The following is a 6,000-nucleotide window of genomic DNA, read 5'->3' on the forward strand; positions in this document are numbered from 1 at the left end:
TTACTGATATAATAGAATGCTCTGTGTAATAAAACTGGGCTTTTATCCTGGCATTAAATTCATTTAAAGCTATAATATGTAACTATTTTGCATTAAAATGTCTAAAAATAATTAGACCTATGTTATATATTTTGTTGAGTTGTGTACTTATATTATCCTAAATGTTTCCAACAATTTTCAAACCCAAACATTTTAGATCTTGGTTGTTTTAATATCTTTTAACCAGATGACAGATTTTAGTCATTGGACGTCTGAATCTTCAGTTGTCAGAGAAACAAGCTGAGCAAACGTTAGCAGCAGCTTAGCTAGCAGTCCCTCCCGGATGCTCTCTGTCCGCCTAACAGTGTTGGACACTTTTTTTTTTTTTTTTACTGGAAACTGCTTTATTCAGTGTTTTTACCGGTTTTAATCCTCATGTACATTTGTTTTGGAGAGGAGGAGACCTCTGCAGATAATTTGGCTCCCAGTAGAAACCCGCTGAATGTTTGTATCTTAAATTTTTAGAATAACAAGCTGAGCAAACGTTAGCAACAGCTCAGCTAACTGCCCCTCCTTACATCCTGTGTCCGCTGAACAGCGTCGGAGAAACACTGATTTTTTACGTGAAACTGCTTTATTCAGTGTTTTTACCTGTTTTAATCAGTGGGTCTGTTTGTTCTGGAGAGGAGGAAACCTGTGGGTAATTTGGCTCCCAGTAAAAACATCCTGAATGATGAACACTTAAGTAATCCTAACCCAGAGAAGCTGGTTGTTTAACAATGAAAACAACAACTACCATAATCCCATGCTACTTCACAACGTCATCAAATTCTCTCTGTCTTTTGTTATTGTTTTGATTGAGAGAGATTGATTGACACCTAGCAGCAGGAATTACATACTGTGTGTTTAAAGGACCAGTGTGTAGTATTTAGTGGCATCTAACAGTGAGCTTGCAGATTGCAACCAACTGAATACTCTTCCCTGTAACCCCTCCTTTTCAAGCATGTAGGAGAACCTACAGTGGTCACGAAACTCACGAAAAATGTGAAAGGCCCTCTCTAGAGCCTTTCGCTTTCTCTGTTCTGGGCGACTGTAGACACATGGCAGGAAGAAGACCCGCTCCCTATGTAGATATAAAGGGCTCATTCTAAGGTAACGAATACACAATGATTCTTATTTTCAAGTGATTATACACTGATTAAAACATACTTATGAATATTATATTCCATTTCTGCAAATAGAGCCCCATAAATCTTACACACTGGTCCTTTAAAGGGTTATTCATGCAAATTACAAACAAACAGAAAAAAACTATATTCTTACTTACTCTTAGTGGTATCTTGTCAGTGGTAAGTTATAATTTTACTGTATTTACCAGGGTTTTCAGATATCCATCTATGAGATTTCTCCTTCTACTTTAATACAATGGAAGTGAATGGAATTGTTATTGTGCTGCTGACAGCATTTAAAAATTGTAATATATAACAGTTACATGTCTTTCCAGACATGATCTTTTGAAATCCACAGACCTCATTGTGAACAGTCTGCCCTCAAACTTCCTCCTACTGCCAAAACAATCCCAATGAAAATTGGGGTGATGAGTGATGGAGACATGGATTCTTCAGAGACACTGCTGTTGAAGTTTTTAATGTTGTTTTTTTAAGGCTATTAGCATCACAGACTTAAGTGCGCTCACCCCTGTTGTATTACAGTGGAGGAATAAATCTCAGAGGCGGATATCTCAAAACCTTGACAGATACTTAAATCTATCTGCAAGGCTAGATAACACTGGATCAAAGTGATAAAATATGTCTTTTTGCAATTTGGGTCAATCAGTTCACTCAGTTATTATATTCAAATGACAGTGAGTAACAGAAAATATGGAAGAGAAGAAATTAGCAGAACAGGGTTGCTGTGTTGCAGCAAAGTTTGGTGAAAGGCCAAAAGACTGGGGTCGACTTCCTCTTGTGTCCCCTATAAACCCACATGGCACATGACCAGCAGTTTTGACAGCTCTGAAAGAAGTCATCCGATTGTTTTTGGACATTGTAGCATCAGTAAATGTGTCTCTTGCTGTCAGTCTGGCGGCAGCCGCATCTCAAGCAGCTCTCAGCCTCTGCAGCATTCCAGTACCATTGTGAATAATCATAGGAGTGTGTGATGAGCACCAGAATGTCTTTCTTCTGAAACCTGGCCGCTGGACGACGCCTGGGAGGAAGGAAGTGGATTCTTTTTTTTTTAAATCGTGAGACTTTAAGGAAGATGACAGATGACAGATGCATCGCTCTTGGTGGCCACTGGTGCTGTTTGAGGACTCGGATTGAATCGGCGCGAGATGCTCATCAACCACTTGTCATTGTCTCCTTCACAGAATACAGCTGAGCCAGGTCCTGAGGGTTTGCAGCACGTCATCTGGCCTCAACTAACTGTGTCCTTCATTTTCACACCCCCGCGTCTTTTTTATCTTATTTCTGCTCTTCTGCTTGAGAACTTGTGTCTTTGGGTAAAGGCTTTCATGGTGGGCGGGTCATCAGGACCCTTTGAGTTCCCATGGGAATGGTTGATCTGCCCAGTGCTCCAGAAAGGTGATGTAGTTCAGTCGCTGCGTTTTCTTGCTTTACCATAGCTCTCACATGACATGACCCACAGTTAATTTGGATTCCTGAAAACCCAAAGCCAGCACTTCATTCTTTCTTTGTGTTTTATGTTCTTTTTTCTTCTGTGGAGTTGCTACTGAGTGGAGGAGCTTTATCAGCCTTGCTTGCCTGCTGAGGAGATAAAAAACCTGCAGTGCTGGGTCTAATGAATCCAGCTTGTTGATTTATTCCACCTTGAGATCCAAATCCTGCATCTTTCTCCAAGTCTGCTCATTTCTTTCTCTTCCTCTCTGGTTAGGTCAGTGGCGCAGGGAGGAGTAGATAAAGTTGTTACTTTTTTTTTTTTTTTTTTAAAGCACAGACATTTTCTGTTTCTCCCAAACACACACACACACACACACACACACACACACTTACACTGGCCACTCTCACCAGCTGGCAGTCTCGGACTGTGGAAGAAGAGGGCTTTGTGATTGAGGGCGGCCTGCTGGGCATGCTCTAAACACACCCACAGTGCTTCAGGGGAGAGGAGCTGGGAAAGGAGAGGCCTAAGAGAACACAGAGGCCTCAAAACAGCAGCCAGTGACCCAGCCCGCTGCTAACACTTTACATTATCGCCCCGACACCATTACAATACACAAGGGAGGGAAAGATCCCAGTTGCAGGCTTGGACACTCCTAAGTAGGATCTACTGTAAGAAATAAGAGTTATACATGCTAAAGGAGGGGGGCCGCCTGGCTGAAATGGGGCCTTCTGCACAAAGTCAACCGAAGAGAGCACAAGAAAGTTCTGTAAATTGTGTGTGTCATTATTGAGGAGGGTGGGAGGAAAAGAAGGAGAGCAGCGGTTTGAGGTTTGACAGACTTCCATAATGTGCGGGGCACCTCGACATCTAAAGGCAAAGCCAAATAAACTGAGTGTTGGTGCCAAATGTACAAGTGGGTTTCAAAAAGGCTTCATGCATTATTCAAAGATAAAAGAGCACATAACGTGTCAGAAGAGAAAGAATAATAAACTCCCTGCAGGAGGAGGCCTGAGTACCGTAGAGACAGGCCTGTCAGTTGCCTTCAGTGTGTGTGCATGTGTGTATGTGTATGTGTGTGTGTTCAAAGACAGCGGAAGATTGATGAGGCTGTCGTCTTTGGTGGTATCGTGGTGTCATGGTAACAGTATAATAGTGTAATGGAGTGGAGATTTGAACTGGGAGGTAATGGCTGTCAGATGTGGAGGTGGCAACATCCAACAGGTGTGCCTTGCCTATCATCACAGACTCAACTATACCACATAATCTTTCTTTTCAAGCTCATTAGTGCCATGGTTAGATCTATAGTGACACATTTGCTTTTTAACAAAAAATTGGGTATTAGGCTGTTCTGTAACCAATATGCTGAAGGTGAGAGAGTGGACACCTTCATGGCCAGTCATCAGTTGTGTCAAAATCACACTATTCACATTAAAAATGAACAAGAACCAATCAGATTCCGCGAGTGTATTAAAAGCCATGTTTCATGTTTTCCACCCAGTGAGCACAAGAGCAACTGATAAAAACATTTGACAATATTTGGACTTCTTTAAACTTGCATTGATTGATTTTTTTTTTTTTTTTTTTTTTGTGCACTCGAGGGCATTGCAACAAGCTGTTAACACAAAATTCACACATTATGACCTTATAAAGTTGATAGAGCAAATCAATTAGCAAACAATTGCCTATTTACACATCCAGCAGACACACAACAACATTAACAGTCATTTGGAGTTGTAAATCTAGTATTCATTCTCCTTTTACCTCTCCACTACCACCTGAGAGAAATATATGGCTCTTTAGCTGCTAAATGCTTCACTATATTCATTAGCTGGTCACTAACTTTGTCTGCCTGCCTTTTAGTGCTGGGCAGATGGCGTGCAGTCTGTTTATAAGAGTTTTTTTTTTTTTGCTGAAAACAGCTACCTGCTGTGGCCTGAAATGAGTTTGATGAGAATGTGGCGGTGAACCAAAACAGTTAAATTGTGTGCTGTAAAACCAAAACAATGAGCTTAAAGATGCTAAAACACATCATAGAGCTGAGGAGAACTGCAGAGTCTGATGATAATTCTCTGTGAGTTCATCATTATGGACAACCTCTATCACATTACATGAGTCATTTTTTACATTGTTAATGTACAAATATTGATTTGTGCAGCTTAAAGGTTTAACTAAAGCTCAGCATTACTATAGAGAGTCTGCAACCCATCTATAAGATGTTCATCATCACTTGTTTCAGATGGAGTTTTAGTGTTTAATGGTGTAAATGTTGTGTTAGTGGTTTTTCCACGCTGCCAAAAATGAAATTCAAAGGAAGAGAGCCCTTGTAAGTTGGTGGAATTATGGGCATTTAATTTGAAGATATTAAATATCAGACAAAAAAGTCCAAAAGTATCAGTAAAATCCTTTTGAGAGCCATAATCATCCACTTCCAGTTGAGGAGATAGAACCTCCTTCTTAAATGCATTTAAATCACAGGTGAGAAAAATATTGTTTTTGTCTGTTTACCCAGGACTTGAAATGCCAAATGATCCTTAATATTCCATGAGACAGTTCATCTTGTCAGTCAAGATCACCCAGTGTGCTCTGGATGAAATGATGGAAACTATTAGCGCTGGGATGTTACACTTCAACCTCAATACATTTCACTTCAGAATGTTATCCATCATGGGCAGCAGATGCCAGTCTTTCTGTTTATCTAAAATCCCATGTTCGGAATGAAAATCACCGAAATGTTACCCTCATTGTTGTCTCCTACCAAGGTCAGACGCAGTTGTGTTCCACTACCTCTGGTGGTTTCCATATACTCTTCAAGGCCAACTATTTTTGCCATGATGTGAAATCAAATTGCAAAAGGCTTTTTTTCCCCTCTCTCGTTAAACTGGCTTCCTCGTTTAAGTTTCCAGCCTGTGTTCTCTCTGGGGTCTTTACCTGGTAAACAGCAGAAACATCTAAATCAGTGGAAAATGTGGCTCACGGTGTTGGGGAGCACTGATCCCCTTTGCCCCGCAATTCTGCGAAGGTATTAAACATTACAACCACATCAGCTGGAGGCCACAGACTGAACAACAATAATGAAAAGAGGAGTAAAATGTGGATTTGATTATAAAGAGGAGAAAAGTAGTCTTTTACGATAATATACAGACACTGATTCACCACTTCACACACTGTAAAAGCAACCGTATGAGCTTAGAGAGTCAACTTCATGTGTCTGTTGTGGCTCTCTTTCGGGGTCCTCAGAAGGTGAAGGATTAAACAGAGTCACAGTGAAACTCGGTGCAGCCACACTCCAGCCTTCCAGCTATTTGATGTCTTAATAACACAAATGAATCCAAACAACCTGCCGACTTACTGCACGGTTTTATCTTTGTCCAAGAGAAGCAGAAATTAGCATGCCTCACT

The sequence above is a fragment of the Thunnus maccoyii genome, chromosome 14, assembly GCF_910596095.1.
Source record: "Thunnus maccoyii chromosome 14, fThuMac1.1, whole genome shotgun sequence".
Taxonomy (NCBI): Eukaryota; Metazoa; Chordata; class Actinopteri; order Scombriformes; family Scombridae; genus Thunnus; species Thunnus maccoyii.